Source organism: Gekko japonicus, unplaced genomic scaffold, assembly GCF_001447785.1.
Source record: "Gekko japonicus isolate JY-2015 unplaced genomic scaffold, Gekko_japonicus_V1.1 scaffold59, whole genome shotgun sequence".
NCBI classification, from domain to species: domain Eukaryota; kingdom Metazoa; phylum Chordata; class Lepidosauria; order Squamata; family Gekkonidae; genus Gekko; species Gekko japonicus.
In genome coordinates, this window is record NW_015169174.1 from 258,189 (window position 1) to 276,237 (window position 18,049).

At 47.6% G+C, this 18,049-nt stretch overlaps 1 protein-coding gene across 2 annotated transcripts in view; it reads right to left on the bottom strand.

The window, feature by feature from the left end:
- R3HCC1L (R3H domain and coiled-coil containing 1 like) overlaps nt 1–18,049 on the bottom strand; it is a 73,918-nt gene that overhangs the window by 37,411 nt on the left and 18,458 nt on the right. Inside the window, exon 1 of one of the 2 annotated variants that reach the window (XM_015415923.1) lies at nt 1,121–1,184. The exons of the other annotated variant lie outside the window; for it this stretch is intronic. The gene's annotated coding sequence lies outside the window, so the exon portion shown is untranslated. Of the gene's footprint in view, nt 1–1,120; nt 1,185–18,049 lie in introns of those variants that run through there. 2 annotated transcript variants of the gene reach the window in all.

Sequence of the window (18,049 nt, forward strand, 5' to 3'; positions counted from 1 at the left end):
TACAACAACAACATACTTTTTAAAAGTCTCTGAGGGTCTAACCTGCCTCATGAGGGCGGGGAGGGAACAATGCACATGCTATTCCAAAATGCAGAAAAGAAACACACACACCCTCCAGTTGCTTAAGTTCCCAAGAAAAGGGGGAGCAGAAGCCCTCCTCCCTCTACACTACCTTTGTAGACTTTTAAAGCGACATTCCTTGCCACTGCTGTGTGGGTGAAGGAAAAGCAAGCAAGTCCAACTCCTTAAAAAACATGCTCCATAGCCTGGCTCACAAGTATACAGTACAGTCTCACTATGCACCCTCCTCATATGACAATGGAAAGGGGTCTGTGCCTGTGACATCACTATCACTGCCCTTCCACTATATGTGTGTCTGTCAGCTTTCAGAAGAACTCTTTCAGAACAGGACAAGTGTAAGAGAATGAAGCACTGTGCTCCTCAGTGGCAGTAACGTCACAGGCACTATCCAGCAAGGGTCTGCAACACTGGCACAACTGTATTTCACGGGGTACAGTTCTTCATGAATTGTTTAAAATGGAAAGGGAGACAACCATATTTCTACAGTAACAGCATACTGTGATGGAAGTACTACGAAAATACAAGACTCGCATATCAGAGCCACTTAAAAGGAGACACTTGGACAACTGAACGCTTAATGCACAACAGTCAACTACAAAAAACACTGAAAACAGAATACATTTCCCTTAACAGCAAAGACCTCCACAACGCTACGTGCGAACTACAACTCAGGTCTTTTTAGTAGCAATGTGGGGTTTCCAAGAATATGTTATTGTAGCCCCAGCACCTTCTTCTTTAAAAAAAATCACCGCTACACACTTGTTGCTGGCACATGAAGTAACTAACCACCTAGCCAGAGGCGGGCACAGAACAGTTGGTGGGAAGCCGGGGGGGGGGGGGGGGGGAGATAGTCCTTCTAAATGGAAATACCCAGAGTGAAACGGGGAGGAGGGGGCGTTAGAATACAAACTGCAGGAAGACACTTCAGGGTAGCCGGACCCAAAGAAAAAGGGAAAGGAAAAGAACCGAGAATTTTTACGAAGCCAAATTCAAAACCTTCACAGTAAAACGGAGGAATAGGGTAGGGGGTGCCAGTTACCAGGCGCTGGGCCGGGTCGCTGCCTCAGCTGCTTCCGTCTTCGCCTCTTCCTCCCGCTCCTACTCTGACTACGCCCTCTTTTGCCGCACGGGCCGCTGGGAATTGTAGTCTCCGCGCCTCTCTCGGGAAAGCACGGAGGAAGCCTATGAGACTCAAAGGGGGGGGGGGGATAGAGTTGCCAACCCCTCTTCCGCCCTGCTTTTCCCACCTCTGATTCGCTTTCTCCAGTTGTACCTGTGCTGCTCCCACCACCCTCCGGGCTGGTCATCCAGGTTCACGCAGTCTCACACATGCATCCAGGGAAATAAAAAGCTGTGACCTCGTCCTGCCTGTAATCTAGCCCCATGGAGCCTAGAAAGCCTTCTTTTCTTGAATCTCACACGATGTGCGGACTGGTGGTTTGTGCAGTTTGTTGTCGTGGTGGTAGGGTTGCCAGGTCCCCCCTGGCAGGGACCAGGGGAGGGGGTAGGTAAGGTTGCTAGATCCAGGTTGGGAAACTCCTGGAGATTTAGGAATGCAGCCTGGGGAGAACAAGGACCTCAGTGGGGTGCAATGCCAGAGTCCACCCTCCAACGCATCCATTTTCTCCAGGGAAACTGATCTCTGCACTCTGAGATGAGGTGTAATTCCTGGGAATCCCCAAGTCCCACTTAGAGGCTGGCATCTCTAGTGGTGAGGGGAAGATCCTCTGTATGCTCAAATGATGTCCCTTCTTGTCTTATATAGTGCTTGGGTTTCAAAGGGGGCAGGCCGCCCTACTTCTTGTGAGGGGGACAAACACCCTACCACTTTCCTACTGCTTGACAAGGCTGCTTCTTTTACCTACTGTATCCCAGCCTCCACCAGGGTCTCTCCACCATCTCTGTGGCTATGTGCTTGGCTGAGGTGGGCATGCCTCCCACTCTGCATTATTTACTCCAGCCGTCTGTCTTTAGCCAGCGGGTTTATTACCTGCCCCTCTCCTTGGTTGGGTCAGATATGTTGAAATAGGCAGTGTCCGGTGTACAAAGGAGAAGATCCAACAAGATAATCTCCCTTGTCCTTCAAAGTGTTTTGTGATACCTCAAGAGTCACATCTCTTTCACCCTACCCAGAACATACACTGGCTGAGGGAGTTTTCCAACCAAATGAAAAGTGCACTGACTCCTTTAAGAAGTCTCCTCTATCTGAGGCAATGTCAGGAGGATCCAAAAGTGCCCTGGCTCCAAGGTGAGTATTGCAGAATGGAAGAAGCAGGAGAGAGTCAGATGACATTTAACTCAAATGGCTCCCAGCAGGTCTGGATTCTGTGTAGGCTGGGCAGAGCTTCTGCGCCACTTGCATGTGTGCAGTCTGTGGCTCCAACCTGGTAGAACTCTGCCAAATACCACCAGGGCCCTGTGGGACTTAATGGAATTCTGCAGGGCCTGTAAAGGCTGAGATGTTCCACCAGGTCTTTGGTTGAGGACAGCGACGTTTCCATCATAGCCAGGACCCTCCTCTTTTTCCTCCATCATCACTTCGGCCCTCTCCTCACCTGCCTGCAAGCCAGCGACACAGTCCAGAATGGGGTAGCAAAGAAATTGTATGACGCCATCTGATATAATGTAATTATTCTTTTTATGTTTTGTTTTGAATTGTTTTAATGGTTGTACATTGCCTAGAGGTTTACATAGGAGGGAATAGGTGATTTATAAATCAAATAAATAAATAAATAATACAGATGTCCAGGCCTAGCTGGCCTCTTTGGCTTTATGAAGAACCAAAATGGGGGAAGAAAGCAATGGACAAGTGTTTGAAAGCTTCCTTTTGGAATTCAGAGGGTGCTTGTGGAGGATAGGATTCAGCCCAGGAATGGGCTGTGAATATTAATTTGTTACAGTGTGGAGAGGAGCAGACTGGTGCAGAAATTTCACTGCCTAAAGGGAGTTTGAGTAGTGAAAAGAATAATCTGCTAGGTACTACTGCCATACTGTATCTCTGTTGCCACCCCTTCCCAGGGGCCGTTCCTGCTGGGTGAGCTCAGTATTGGTAGGCATTTCCTTTTCTGGATCCCTCATTTTGCAACCATAGCAAGAACAAAGGGGAAGAGAGTTTAGGATATTGCTTCAGGTTTTGTGTTTAGCTGTTTGGATTTGGACCAATTCTCTCATTGCAGATAAGCAGCAGGAGGAGGTTATTAGTTTTGGAAGTTTGTAGCCTGAACTGAAGAGGTCACATGATTCCCAAGTACTTTCCAGATTGTTGTGCATTTAGCCTCAATAAACCTGGTTCATGTCAGAGTTATATATATAACAAGTGGGGACTCAGAAGAAACTTGTGTGGAGGGGGCATTCCCCCACCTTTGCTTCTTTCCCCCTCCCCCTTCTTTCTCTTTCATTCTCTCCCCAACCCAATACCCCCTCCTTTTTCTTTCCCTCCCCCAACCAAGCCAATCTCAGTTCTTTCTTCTCCCCCCAGCCAATCTCCCTTTCTTATTCTTCCTCTTCCCCACCAAACCAATACCTCCTTCCTTCCTTTTCTCTATCCCCGTGCCAATTCCCCCTTCTTTGTCCTTCTCTCCCAAGCCAACCCCCCTTTCTCTCTCCCCCCCCAAGCCAATCCCTTTTCTTTCTCTCCCACAGCCAATACTCCCATATTTCCCTTTCTCTCCCCTTGCCCATCCCCCTTATTTCCCCCAGCTAATCTCTCCTTTCTTTCTCTCTCCCCACCAAGCCAATCCCCCTTCTTTCTCTCCCTCAATCCAATACCCCCATATTTCCTTTTCTGTCCTCCCAGCCCATCTCCCCTTCTTTCTTTCCTCCCCAAGTCAACACCCCCACTTTTTCTCTCTCCCCACTTTTTTGCAGGGCTCAGTGTGGTCCCCAGGCTCCCCTGCAGCCACTGGGCCCACCTCCCCCCTGCCACTTTTAGCAGCTCGTCCGTATCTGCTCTGAATGGGATCGCCAAGGCTTCCTTCCCCTCCCCTGCTTTTTGGAGAATTAGTCTCCCCCATATAGTTTTTTAAAGATTTCAGATTTTTCTGCACACCTAGAGTGTGCCCCAAGTGTGCAGAAAAATCTCTTTATTCTTCATGTGCCCCTATCTGCAGAAATAAGTATCTGCACATATGGGGCACAGTTGGGAATTAGATATATAGATTTGTACAGAGTCCTGTAGGAACAGGGCAAGGGTTGTGGCTTCTAAAGGGAGGAACTAAAACTGAGCAGGGTCAGGAGGATGGGGCTTGTGGGTTTAATTATATCCCTCCCCATCATTTGACCACTGGTCTTGAGTGACTGGAGATGGCAAAGGCCTCTTTATGTAGGAAAAGTTAAAACTCTAAAGGGAGCTGATAGGTACTTTACAGGGTCTTCTGGATGGCAATTTCAATAAAAGATGTTGGCAGTAGTATCATTTGAAATTCTCCAGGGATAAGTCCTAGTGAGCTCCTATGCCTCCATTTAAGCCCCATCTTGAGCCAACCAAGGGCCATAGGACAAAGCTGAAGGTGGTTTCTGGTTCCCATTTACTCATGCAATGCTGCTGAGCTTCGTGAACAGTCTGAATAAGGAACTGCCCCTGCAAGTCACTCAGCCCCATCACTGCTCCCTATGAGATTTTTTTATTTATTTATTTTTGGATTTATATCCCGCCCTCCCCAAAGGCTCAGGGCGGCTAACAACGAGGCATGAATGCCAAAGTTCAAACAGTAAAAACAGAATAAAACAATACAATACAGTACGCTAAAGTCGGTGTACTGTCGGTGCTCTAAAGGTTACATAAATCATTAATTGCAAGATGGGGTTCTGGAGTTATTAATACCAGACCAACAACATACATCCCAGCAGCACTGTCATCCCATCTTCATCCAGGAACGTCTCGCACCCCAATGATGCCCACACAAGTGGTGGTAGAGGTGCGGTGATGGAAGATAACGGTGATGGAATAGTGGCGGCAGCGGCTCCTACACAAAAGCCTGGCAGAAGAGCTCCGTCTTACAGGCCCTGCGGAACTGCACAAGGTCCCGCAGGGCCCGGATACCCTTTCATTGTGTCCCCATTGTGCAAAGCTTCTAGTTTCTTATTCATAGGATATTTGCTAGGAAAGCATATATTTGCATGGGGCCATGATGCGAAAAGAAAGTGATTGGCTCGGCACAATAGGGGACATAGGGTTGCCAAATGAATTTTGGCCGGGAGCGGGGGGCTCCCGGCCGGCGTCTAACTCGTGCGCGCGCGCCACCCGGAAGTGACGTTGCACACTGGGGGCGGGGCCACGCCATTTGAGGGGGAAACTCTTTGTTTTCCCCTCAAATGGCGTGGCCCCGCCCCCAGCGTGCAACGTTACTTCCGGGTGACGCGCGCGCGGGGGTGGGGTTTCCCCCGGGCCCGATTCCGCGCAGGGCGGAAGTCGGGCCTCGAAAGCGGGGGGCAATCCGCCCCCCGGGGGGATTTGGGAACCCTAAGGGGACATCACTTATTTCTTTGCTTAGATATTTATAGACCACTTTTCTCCCCAATGGGGACCCAAAGCAGCTTACGACATTGTTCTCCCCTCCTCCATTCTATCCTCACAACAACAACCTTGTGGGATAGTTTAGGCTGAGAAAGAGGAACTGGCTCAAATTCATTCAGCAAGTTTCCATGGCAGAATGGGAATCTGAACCTGGGTCTCCCTAGTGTGACACTCGAAACTACTGCACCACACTTGATCATGAGGATGTATGATGATAAATAAGCCCATGCTTATTCATAGGTACAAAACACCTGGTTCCTTATTCAAGGGCCTAATTGCAAGGAAAGTATCTCATTAGTATAGTGACCATGTCTTAGAGAGACTTGTGCAAAAACAAAATGTTTGGCAAATTAAGATGTTAGAGGACAGTCCCCCAATTGGGATGATGTATGATTTGTTCTGGCCCAAGGCTTGGGAGTTCAGATGCCTCAGTTCCTTATTCATAGGGATAATTACAAAGGAAGTGTATAATTGGCATGGTGACATCTTGCTTGAGAGTGACTTATACAAACCCCCCCCCCAAAAAAAACCTATGCACCCTAGATGCAATGCTAGGGCATTTCATAGGGTGTGGTGTCCCTGTTGTTAACCTGCATTATTTCTAGGCTAAACCTGTGTTGCGAGAGGGATCTTTTGAATCTGATGCTGGGAATAATACTTCCAAGAAAAGAAAGAACTTGGACACCAGGTTATACAGCTTCATTGGATTTTATTAGTACATAGGTTCTAACAAAGATTTTCTCACATTAAGAATTTCCAGAACATACCCCAACATAGAAAAATATTGATAGCATATAGTTTAGCTCAACCTAAATTAATCCTACCTAGAATGAAGCAGTAGCTTTGCATGAAGCAGCATAAAGCCATATAAAACGATACCAGAAAAAAAGAACAGGTAACAATCTCACCAGTCCTCCAGGATGGGGTAGTAAAGCATATTCAAAGGTGGCCAAATATGACTTGGTAGGAAAAGGCCTTACCTCTGAGCAGAGGTCATTTCGGGGGGGATCGCGGGGGATCGCAGTTCCCCCGGGTGAGGTACGGGGGGCGGGGCACATGACGAAGCCCCGCTTCCGGCCCTCATTCAGCCAGGAGGAGGCAGGAGAAGAGGGAGGGTAAGTTGCTTCCTCCCTGCCTCTCCCCACCCTTGCCTGCCTGGGGCCAGGGAGGGCCTTCGCGGGGCTTCCTTGCACTCCCGCCGGCCTTGCAGGTCCACCGCCGGGCCCCTCATGGGGCTCGGCAGTGGAGATGCAAGGCCGGCGGCGGCAGCCGGGACTGTTGGGGGCGGGGTGTGTGGCCTTATGACACACTTCTGGTGATGTCAGGGGGTGTGGCCTTATGACACAGGGGGTGTGGCATATGCTAATGAGTTATGCTAATTAGTTCCCCTAGCTCTTTTTCTACGAAATGACCCCTGCCTCTGAGGGGTCTTCCTTCAGACGGGCACCTGAAAGACAGGAAATGAGCAAGGGAGAGGCTGATATCCATTCATTCATCCATCCATCTGTCCTTATCATATAGTCATGAAAAACATATATGACGTGTCTGTGTTTCCCCTAGCAAGAACACCCCAGCAATGTTGGGTCAGATCAACTTATGCTGGAACCGTTCCTAAACCCACTTTTATTTTGGCCCAGCACTGCTGACACCGCTTATTTCCTGACAGCATCTATCTTAGAATTAAATATTCTGTCACAGTCACCCTTCTTCACATCCATAGCTTCCCTCAAAACCATCCCTTCAGGAGTTTCTGGTTACTGGCAATCAATGCTTCCTCTAAGCTGTGGAGTCTTGTGAGCAGAAATTCTACTTTGTGAGCTATTGGCATTAAAGTTGTGAGCATACAATTTGGCTACTGCATAAATTAGTTTGCTCTGGAGCCATCCTTCCTGAGCTAAGACAAAAATGTGTGAGCTGAAGGCTGAAAAACTGTGAGCTAGCTCACACTAACTCAGCTTAGAGGGAACACTGCTGGCAATAATGGATACAATAGTGTACAGTGCATAATAGTGTACAGTGCATACATAGCATAAGCGTGTAGTGTATACGAGTGTGTACAGATGCATCAGGCCAGTAACCATGGTGGGGCATTTGGGGGTGGAATCCCACCATCCGTGAGCCCCGCCCCACCACCTGATGATGCCAGACACCCCCAGTCCCAGTGTGCCTAGCCCTGCAGCTGCAGGAAGGCTGGGGGGGGGAGGCAAGCCCCCTGCCGCTTCTGGTCAGATTCACTCCAGGCAGATCAGCTGTTAGGTTTAACAGCTACAGGGAAGGGAGTGAAACTAACCAGAAGCGGCAGGGCAGCTTTCCTTTCCTTCCCCAGCCTCCCCACTGCTGGGGGAGGGGGGGCTGGGGAAGGAGAGAGAGAGAAAAAAGGCATGGGGTGGTGGTGGGGAAGCCAATCTCTCTCTCTCTCTCTCTCTCTCTCTCTCTCTCTCTCTCTCTCTCTCTCTCTCCCCCATAACTTTCCATAGTGGGGTGGGGTGGGGGGTTGGTGATGGTGTGGGGGAAGCCAATCTCTCTCTCCTGGGGTTGGAGATCCCCTGGCATTACACTTGATCTCCAGGTAGACTCTATGGCACTAATTCCCATTGAAGTCCCTCCCCTCCCCGAACCCCGTGCTCCTCAGGCTTCACTCCCAAAATCTCCAGTTATTTATTATTTTTAAGTATAAGCATAATGGGTGCCCCACAAGAAAAATATCTGCCCCACAAAATGAAAAATCCTGGCTGTGGCCCTGAGGTGTATAGTATTCGTCTGTATATGGCATAGCATAGTTTTGTGATTGCATAGCTTCATGATTACATATAAGTGTAGGATTTAAAATGCATTAAAGAAAAATTCAGACAGAGGAGAAGCCTGCATGTGTTTGTTCATTCTGCTTTGGGCAATGTCCAGATATGTCCCAGACCTTGTCTCCACTTTGCTACTCAAACTTCAACATCAGCTGTCTGGTCATGAAGGCTTTTATATGAATTTAATCCATCCTTTTCTTATGAAAAGGAAATTTTATTCTATTTTTTTCATTTTGGAGAATAAATAATTAATAATTATCATATGGCTGTGTGTGTAGTATAGCCAGGAGATCCTAAGATTGTCTGGCAGCTGGAAGTTCTAGTTCTTTTAGTGTTATGCAACACTAGGTGGCGAGCTAGACTTTGTTTTTAATTCAAGAGGCATTTCAAAGGTGGTTTGCCATTGCCTGCCTCTGCATCACACTTTCGGTATTCCTTGGAGGTCATCCATCTAAACACTAGCCAGGGCCAACTCTGCTTAGCTTCCAAGATCTGACGAGATCAGGCTATCCTGGGCTATCCAGGTCAGGGCCATTTTGGAGAAAAAGGGGTTTTCCTATGAAACTCTTTTTAAAATCTGAAATCTATCTAAACTGGCAAAATTCTTCCCACTCGTCCTGGTTCCTGCAGCTCAGATAAGTTGATATTTGCGAGTCTCACTAATTGTTAACCCGCCTGAACCTCTTAAAGAATCTAACTTCTGAGGTCAGGAAAACCCCCAAGTAATTAGGCTATTATAATGGCTGAAATGAGATCCTTTTCTTGTCTACCTACCCAGGGAGCTTATTAAAATCTTTAAGTGTATTAGAGATATATATAGGGTTGCCATGTCCTTACCAGCTGCTGGTGGGGGGGTCCTGGCTGGTTTCTGGGATCTTCTGGTGCACACATGAAGCACGCACACCACAATGACATCACCTGGAAGTGATGTTATGGCACCGGGCATGTTGTGCAGGGGACGTGCTAGCATTTGGACGTGCTAGCATTTGGTAACCATAGAGGTTTCAGCCAAATGCTAGAGCATCCCCCATGCAATGTGGCCAGTGCAATGACATCACCTCCAGGTGATGTCATCGCTCTGGGCACATCACGTGCAATGGGGGTCTTTGGGGGAGGGGTTCCCCCACTGACCAGCTGGCCAGCAGCGGATTGGAGCCCCTGAAAGTGGGGGGAAAACCGCCCCCATTGGCTATACACACACACGCACACCAAAAAAAACACACCCTATCATTCTCATTATTTCAGCTTCACCCTCAAGTATTATTTTCTTTGCCAGTAATTTCATTCTGTCTGCGTAGCTCAGAGCAGTTTATTTGCTAAAAGCCATGGACTTCAGTCGTCTGCTGTCTCCTCGTTTTGGGAGATCAGCCAGTATCTATATTGTTTTTTGCCAGTAAATTTTCATCATAAGAACGGAAAATTTCCCTTGTCTCTTTCGGTCCTACTTCTAGAAAAAATGGCTTTTCTTTGGTTCTTTTCTTTGATTCAGGCCTCCCCTAGACTAACACTGTGGAACGGATGCATGAATTTGGCTGAGCTAGATTTTACCTATACGTGCAAAACCCTATGTTGGGGATTATTAGGAAGGGAATTGATTTGACCTATAGGTGCAAAAATGCTATGCTGGGGATTATTAGGAAGGGAATTGAAAACAAATCAGTCAGTATCATAATGCCCCTGTATAAATCAATGATGCAACCTCATTTGGAGTACTGTGTACAGTTCTGGTCACCACACCTCAAAAAGGATATTATAACATTGGAAAAAGTGCAGAAAAGGGCAACTAGAATGATAAAAGGGTTGGGACACTTTCCCTATGAAGAAAGGTTAAAGCATTTGGGGCTCTTTAGCTTGGAGAAATGACGACTGAGGGGTGACATGATCGAGGTTTACAAGATTATGCACGGGATAGAGCGGGTAGAGAAAGAAGTACTTTTCTCCCTTTCTCACAATGTAAGAACTCATGGACATTCAATGAAATTGCTGAGCAGTTGGGTTAGAACAGATAAAAGGAAGTACTTCTTCATCCAAAGAGTGATTAGCACACGGAATTCACTGCCACAGGAGGTGGTGGCATCTACAAGCATGGACAGCTTCAAGTGGGAATTAGATAAACATGTGGAGCAGAGGTCCATCAGTGGTTATAGCCACAAGGTATAGATAGGAACTCTCAGTCTGGGGCAAGTGATGCACTGTATTCTTGGTGTTGGGGGGGGCAACAGTGGGTGGGCTTCTAGTGTCCTGGCCCCACTGGTGGACCTCCTGATGGCACCTGGTATTTTTGGCCACTGTGTGACAGAGTGTTGGACTGGATGGGCCTTTAGCCTGATCGAACATTGGTTTCTCTTATGTTCTTATTTGTTATGCAAAATCAAAACTCTGGACCATCCTGAAGGGGATGGCCTTCCAGTCATGGGAATAGATGGTTTCCTGTGGTCCAAGAGAGAGTTGCAGAGGTGTGTGAACACTTCCTTATTGAGACTATTGAGGCTACTTTTAAAGACTGATTTTGTTTAAATTGGCTTTACCAAGCAGGCCCATAGCTACAGTGGGGCATTTTGGGGCTTGGCCCCTCAACTTCTTACCAAGGCCCCACAACTTCCCCACCTGCCAGCAGCCCCAGCGGGCTGTGGGTCCTTAGCTGGTGGTGTGGGGCAGCTGCAGCAAAAAGTGGCACGAGGCAGCCAGGCAGGCGGGCCGGCAGGTGAAGTGGGGCCGGCAGGCTGTGGGTCCTAAACTGGGAGCGGCGGCAATGGCCAGGTAGAAAACGGTGCAAGGAAGTTAGGTGGGCTGCCAGGCGGCAGGCATGGTGGGACCAGTAGGCTGTGGGTCCCAAGCTGGTGGCACCAGCAGTGGTGCAGCTGCCACAGGAAGCGGTGTGAGGAAGTTAGGTGGGCCGGCCGGCGGGCGAGGTGGGGCAGGTGGGCACAAGGAGGCAGAAAGGACTAGTTTCAGTATTAGACAGCTCTCCCCCTTCCACTCTCACCAGCTAGGACAACTTTGGCTGCTTCAAACCAAGAGCAAAGCCCTCCTCTCATTGAAATCTGCTTGAAAATCACCCACCCTCCACAATATGGGAAACAATCCTGCTCCTGCATGCTCCAACTGGCCCCCCAAAATCAAAAAAATCCTGGCTACGGGCCTGTTACCAAGTATATGATATCTCTGCAACTGATGGTGCTGTATGAGTAACTTGGGGACTAACTGCACATCATGTTTGGTGTCAGGAGGAGGTTCCCCCCCCCCCCAAGGTCAAACTGACACTGATCCAGGGAGGGGATTTGACTTTCTCTGCTGCAACTGTAGGCTTAGCTCATTTTCTTTTATAATTGAAAGCAAATTTCCTGAGTATACCCATTCTTTTTTAGTGGCACATGGTTGTCTCAATTTCATAGGCTGATATGCTGAAGGCTCAGTTTGTGCGGGGGGTGGGACTTATGTCATATCATAGCTTTATGATGCTTTAGGTGACAAGGCTAAAATTATGCATGTATTGTGTAAAGCACAGGATGATGGAAATGTGATTGTAAATCAGCCTTCCTGCATGGCTGTCCGTTGAGTCAGAAACCTGAGACAAGTTCATTTCAAGTGGCCTTTCTGCTTTTCAGACTTGCACAGCAACAGCAGGGTAGGGGCCAAAAAATCCTTTTCAGTGGTACATGTGAATTCTGTCTCCTGGACTTAAAGAGTGTTCTATTTGGGTTGTCAAGTCCCTGGATATTCAGCTGAGAGGAGGCTACATTTCTGTCTTGGACTTCTTGTCTGACTACATGCTTTTGTTTGATGCTGCTTATCTGATTCTGGTGAGCGTGTTCATGTGTAGCTGAAGAATGGCAGTGCCACACTGCAGTGTCAAAGCAGCACCAACCAGCAGGATCTCTTGAGAACTGCCAAAGCTAGAAAGCTGATACTGATAACAAGACTTTGACAAAATTGAAAATGCACATGTTTTGAGTGAAGATGGAGGCAATGGGAAGGGCAGCTATGGAAGGACACTTGGCAAAGACCAGTGGGACTGTTCGGGTCCAGCTCTGTAACCTGGTTAAGACTTTGAGTGGGATTGTTCTCCGTGTTTATCTTCCTGGAATCTTGCCAAGTTATTAACTCAGCAGCTCCAGGAGTTATAAACTATAGGTTACCCATGTTCTAAGGAGCTGCAGTGGCTCAAGTGGTTAAGATGCTGCAGGCTGTGGACAGTAGTTCAGCAGTTTGAGACCCAAGTTGCCGCATGATGGAGTGAGCTCCCGTCTCTAGTTCCAGCTCCTGCCAACCTAGCAGTTTGAAAGCAAGAAATTGCAAGTAGATAAATAAATACCACTTCAGTGGGAAGGTAACAGCGTTCCATGCACCTTGGTGTTTAGTCATGCCGGCCACATGACCATGGAAACGTCTTCAGACAGTGCTGGCTCTTCGGTTTTGAAACGGAGATGAGCACCGCAACCCTAGAGTCGGATTTGACTGGCTTTCGAGCAAGGGAACCTTTACCTTTACCTTTTACCCATGTTCTAGCTAGGCCAGGCTAGGCCAGTCATGCAATGGTCACATGACTGTCTACTCTGGGCAGGTGGCAAGCGGTCGTTTGCCTACAGCGTATTGACGTGCCTGTGAAACTAGAGTTCTTGTAACTCCAAAGGGGCAGAAAGTCCTTTTCTTGCAGTTCTCACATGCTACAGTCCATAGCAACTTTTCATATGCTTCATTTTACTAAGCCCTGATCCTCCTCTCTAGTGTCCCACACTGCAGCGCTGCTAGGCCCACTTAAAAAGAAAAGAAAAGATGCCTTGTCCATTCTTTATGTTAAACCATCAACACATATCAAGTCCAGGGAAATACACACAGAGATTGGACTCAGCATCTCCCTTCTTCTGGAACAATTTTTTTTGCAATTTTGAGCAGCAAGTCAGGCAATACTTCTAGCAAAAGAGTAGGGACCTTGGTGTAGCCACCATAGAACTACAACATGCAGAATGGTCGGGTCCACGGATCCTGAACCTAAGAGCCAGGCTAGAGGAGATGTGAAAGGTATACTATTTTCCATCTGTTTTCCAGAAAGCTAATGAGCAATCCCAGACTTTGAAGGCCAGGAAAGAGTTGCAAGGTGAGAGATTGTTTAACCCTTTCCTGTCCTGCCTCACCCAGGGTTTGAAATATTCCTCCGAGGCTGCAAATCCCTCTGGGCAAGAGAAAAGAAGAAAAGGTTCTGGCTTAAACCTATATGAGTCAGAGTGAATTGCAGCTTTGGAGCTGCAATTGTGGGAAAGACATGGGAAGAAAGGGTTAACCACTTTCTCACCTAGCAGCCCTTCCCCTTCTTCAAAGCAGCTGTCTCGGTCTGCTAAATAACTTTTCAAAAGGGGGACAAGATCCTTGATCTTTTGCATCTCATCTGGCTTAGCCCTTAGTCTGCCCCCCCCCCCATCCATCCTATGATTCTGATTTTATATTTTCCTCAGTGACTGGAGCAAATGCTTCTAAGGTATAAGGTTCCACTCCAAGCATCACTAATTAAAGGCTGTTGTAGGTAGCAGAGTATGAACAAAGTCTTTGCCTGAGACTGTTGGTGAGGCCTGTGCCAGTTTGAGTGCTGATCTGAAAGCCACATTGGCCTAACAGTATCCTAGCAAGGTCTTGTGTGTCTATATTTCTACTTTGTTGTCGAGGGCTAGGTCTCTAGGAGTGAACCCCAGCCACGTAGCGTGTGCCAGAAAGGGAGATGAACTGTCTGACTTCTTGATCAGATAAAAACACAGACGCTCTCACTTCCTGGCAGGCTGCAATCCAGTTCTGAGTGGCTCCTTGTCATTAACTTGTGGGCAAGTGACTGACACAGTGGGGCAATTTTCTACCCAAGGAGTCAGAGGTCACTGTTCCCAAAACCAGAAGAAGCATAAGGACTAAACAAAGGAGATAACGTAGATCAATGTGCCTTTCAAAGCCTAATCTCTTCAGTTCCTATCCCCACCCCGCAATCAACATTTCAGGCCTCTTCCTCTCCAACATCTTTGATGACCATGATAAAACCAGATCGCCTGAACTGCCCTGAAATATCGGTGTGCACATGTTAAACTTCCCTTCAAATCACAAGAATCAGAAAGAAGGCCCATTGTCAGCATAGAAACAGTAGCCACCATAGTCCACAGCCCATCCAACGTTGGTTGCAGTTAATGATCAGATCAAATAGGGAAAGGAAGAAGTACTTCTTTTGTCTACTGCCCTTAGAGCAGCCATAAATTTAGTTATGCCCTGATTTTCTCCCCAATGGGGACTCAAAGCAGCTTGCAGCATTGTCCTTCTGTCCTTCATTTTATTGTCCTAACAACATCCCTGTGAGGTAGGTTAAGTTGGGAGAGAGTAAATGGCCCAAGGTCCCTCACGGAGCTTCTGTGATGGAGTGGGAACCTGGGGCTTCCAGATCCTAGCCTGACGCTGTAAACTCTATACCACACTGACTCTCATGAAGAGCAGTCAGTTCTGAATGGCTCAGGTCAGAGTTCTTTGCATTGAAATCACGGAAGTGCCTTGCCCCCGTTTTCTTTGCTGCTCTCTTGATTATTGCAGCGAAATCTGGTCAATCAAATATGCATGTACCACATACGTATTATGCCATCTTACAACTGGGTAATTTCTGTGAATTGGCTCTTGGAGGCCAGAAATTTCCCCCTTGCTCATTGCCTTGTTAGTTAGTAATCAACACCATGTGCATGTGAATCCAGCTGAGTCTCCCATCATCATCAAGGGCTCCCTGTAGGTTTGTTTTCAGCACAGTTTGCCTACTGGACTCTCCCCAGTGTTTAGCCTCAATGAGGAGGCGCTGACAGAATCTGATGGGACTTAGAATGTGGCGGGCGGGGGGGGGATGAATGTGTGTCTGTGTGAGAAAGGGAGATTATAGTTCTTCTATAGAAAAAAAACACCTGCACTTTCTTCTGCTGCTGTATGGCAAGGTTCTTTCCTGACCTCCCTAAGTGCTGAAGACCCCCAGGAATCCCTGTGGGCACTGCTCCCATAAACCTTCACAACGATGTTCGCTACCTATTCAGTTGCTCAGTTTCTAGAGGCTGCAGAGAAGTGTCAAAGGGAGGTATTTTTAGACATGGGTTTTATTTAAGTTTTTCAGTTTTATTGTTCAAGACTTCAGTCTAAGAACAGGGGATGAAAGAAGATGTTCCCATAAACTATTACAAGCAAGTTCTGCTTATACTTATCCAGGCATCAACATTCCTGCTTGACCCTAGAGCAAAGAACTACAGAAAGACCCCATGCCTTCACAGTATCTTCCACGAATAGCCTTTTTTCTTACATGGACATAATAAAATCCATGTACAAACCATGTGCACCATAATGTGTGAATATCATGCCACTGCTGTTATTAATACTTGAAAATTGCAGTCGCTTCCAAATGTATGTGATTATGGCAGAATAGACTGGTTTTCATACATGGCTGTACACATTTTGTACAAAGCCTTTTCCTTCCTCTGATCTCATCAGGTCTCCAAAGCTAACCAGGGTCAGGCGTGGTTAGTATTTGGATGGGAGACCACCAAGGAAGTCCAGGGTTGCGATGCAGAGACAGGCAATAGCAAACCACCTCTGAACATCTCTCGCTTTGAAAGCCCCACGAGGTTGCTGTAAGTCAGTGGTGACTTGATGGCAAATTTTATATATATAAGTACATGGTACTTCAAAACTGGATACCTTCCACCCCTCCCGTATATATTATATATGTGGGGTGGAAGGGATCCATTTTTGAAGTACCATGTAGTCAGCCTACCTAGTATAAAACCAGGCCACCAAGCAGCCTTGTCATTTAACTGTGAGTGGCACTAATATTTTGTGAGAGAGCCAGTTTGGTGTATTGGTTAAGAGCAGTAGACTCTAATCGGGAGAACTGGGCTTGATTACCCACTCCTCCATGTGCAGCCAGCTGGGCAACCCTGGGTCAGTCAGAGTTGTCTCAGAGCTCTCTCAGCCCCACCTGCCTCACAGGGTGTCTGTTGTGGGGAGAGGAAGGGAAGGCGATTGTGACCTGCTCTGAGATGCTGAGGGAAGGGCAGGGTGTAAATCCTCCTCCTCCTTCCTGCACGTGTGGCAGAAAATCTCATCCCAATAATCTTCTGTGAATCTAATCATTAACTCTATCCTGGATTAACTCCATTTTAGGTTGATTACTCTTTTGTCTATCTTTTTTAAAAAACTGCCCTCTCTTTATAACATCTCTTCCCATGCCTTTCTGGTGTTCGCAGCCTGTAATATAAATTATGGATCTGTACTTCGTACATCTGATGAAGTGAACTCACAAACACTTATGCTGGAATAAATTTTGTTTCTCTCTAAAGCACCATTGGACTCCTGTTTTTATTTTCCAGCCTATCAGTTGCCAAGGTGTCCTAGATGATTTCCTCTGTTCTCAAACCTTAGTCTTTCCTGAAGATGCACACCCTTCCATAGTTGCATATCAACACTTCTGACCCAGCAGAAAAAGAAACCTGTCACCACTGAGTAGAGTTTCCATGGCCTTTCAGTGTTTGGACTGATGTGTAAAGTGGGGATAGAAGAAGATGTAACAGCGTGAAAGCCATGCTGTGAATGTCAGGTGGGAATGTATACCAGCAAACAAGGAAATTCCATGTGTGAGGGGGTCCACCCCCATCCAGAAGTATTGGAACATCTCTCTGATCCATTAACACAAGAAGACCCCTATCTATTGCTCAATACCTGCAGAACCACACAAACTGCCATAAGGCAGGGCTGGACTCACTGCTGCAAAATAAAGCCAGATGTGCCCTTTTGCTGGGTTTCAACTGGCCTGCTTTAAATGGTTTTCTGTTCCCACCCCCATCTCCGTCCTCCTCTGCAATATGTCCTGGGACACACACACACAAACGCAAATGTGCATGCATTTGAGTGAATTGAAACATACAATTGAGCAATGACTTTTTCCCTCCGTGAAAGGGAGCAATTCTCATTAAGGCAGCTGTGCCAGCTGTCACGGTCCCTCAGGAGCCAGCTATGCCTGTATGCAAGAGGTTGCCAGTAGGGGAAACAAGGCGCAGCCCTCCAATATTCCAGGATTCCCTCCTGGACTGGATCGCTCCAGTCTAGGGAGCCACTGAGCGGAAGACGACTTGTGTGTTAGTTTCCCTGCAGGCAGTAAAGTTAATTATTCTTTGATTAATCTGTCTCTCAGGTAATGACAGAGTAGTTATCACAGCCAAGAGCACGAAGCCTGCATCTAGCACCGCTTGGCACTTTCCCGCAGCAGCCAGCCCCACCTCGGCCCCTCATCTCTCACCATCCCCTGACCGGGGAGCGGGGCTTACTAAATGCTTGGCCCTCAGAAAAGGTTGCTTCTGAGCAAAATGCCCATCTCGGTGACTTGGTGTTCATAAGAAAAGTTCTGCTGTGAATGTCAAGTACTGGGATGGGCTGAGGGGAGGTTTCCAAGTCACCAGAGTATTGGGGGGGGCACAAGCTGCTCAGGAGCAAGCAAGGCAGCGTATGATACAATGAGAGGCTTCCTCTGAGCTGCCAATCTCGTGCCCCCTTGGCCTCCTCAGAGAATGTACAGAATGCAGGCAAGTAAAAGCACCTCACGCCAAGTGCTCAGCAGCAGGCACCGTGCCCGTGTCGTGCTTTCTGGCGGTTGCTAGCCCAG